Source organism: Austrofundulus limnaeus, unplaced genomic scaffold, assembly GCF_001266775.1.
Source record: "Austrofundulus limnaeus strain Quisiro unplaced genomic scaffold, Austrofundulus_limnaeus-1.0 Scaffold3552, whole genome shotgun sequence".
NCBI lineage: Eukaryota > Metazoa > Chordata > Actinopteri > Cyprinodontiformes > Rivulidae > Austrofundulus > Austrofundulus limnaeus.
This window is the reverse complement of record NW_013955954.1, coordinates 2,407-3,760: the sequence shown is the minus strand read 5'-3', so window position 1 is coordinate 3,760 and position 1,354 is coordinate 2,407.

The following is a 1,354-nucleotide window of genomic DNA, read 5'->3' as shown; positions in this document are numbered from 1 at the left end:
TGTGAACAGGAAGTGGTTTCTCTGTGAACAGGAAGTAGTTTCTCTGTGAACAGGAAGTAGTTTCTCTGTGAACAGGAAGTAGTTTCTCTGTGAACAGGAAGTGGTTTCTCTGTGAACAGGAAGTAGTTTCTCTGTGAACAGGAAGTAGTTTCTCTGTGAACAGGAAGTAGTTTCTCTGTGAACAGGAAGTGGTTTCTCTGTGAACAGGAAGTAGTTTCTCTGTGAACAGGAAGTAGTTTCTCTGTGAACAGGAAGTAGTTTCTCTGTGAACAGGAAGTGGTTTCTCTGTGAACAGGAAGTAGTTTCTCTGTGAACAGGAAGTAGTTTCTCTGTGAACAGGAAGTAGTTTCTCTGTGAACAGGAAGTGGTTTCTCTGTGAACAGGAAGTAGTTTCTCTGTGAACAGGAAGTAGTTTCTCTGTGAACAGGAAGTAGTTTCTCTGTGAACAGGAAGTAGTTTCTCTGTGAACAGGAAGTAGTTTCTCTGTGAACAGGAAGTGGTTTCTCTGTGAACAGGAAGTGGTTTCTCTGTGAACAGGAAGTGAAGAGATGAACAGGCTGCTGATGACTGAATATTGAACTGCTCACTGGTCAGAAACATTTTGTGGACCAGCAGCTCAGACGTTTGGAGACAGAACCAGAGTCTTATTTTGAAACCTCTTCCTGTTCCTGTGGCTTTAAATGCTGACTCATGTAGGAAGCCTTAAAAGTCTGCAGGATTTATTCATGAGAAATGAACAGTGTCTTCACTGCCAGAGGTTCAGATTTCAATCAGACCTGTGGAGGTGGTCTCTGAGCCCACCTCAGGACTCAGGCTCCGCCCCCACATAGCTCTGCTCATCTGATGGTTTTATTACGTTAAAGCTCCTGTTCTGAGCCCTGAGGAGGATGTTCACCTCCATCACTAACAACCAGAGGCTGGGAGGACAGGTGGGCTGACACTGTCAATACAACAACACAACCAGGAGGCGTTACACAAATCATAAAATACAACAACACATCCAGGAGGTTTTACACAAATCATAAAATACAACAACACATCCATGAGGTTTTACACAAATCATAAAATACAACAACACATCCATGAGGCTTTACACAAATCATAAAATACAACAACACATCCACCAGGAGGCTTTACACAAATCATAAAATACAACAACACATCCACCAGGAGGCTTTACACAAATCATAAAATACAACAACACATCCACCAGGAGGCTTTACACAAATCATAAAATACAACAACACATCCATGAGGAGGCTTTACACAAATCATAAAATACAACAACACATCCACCAGGAGGTTTTACACAAATCATAAAATACAACAACACATCCACCAGGAGGTTTTACAC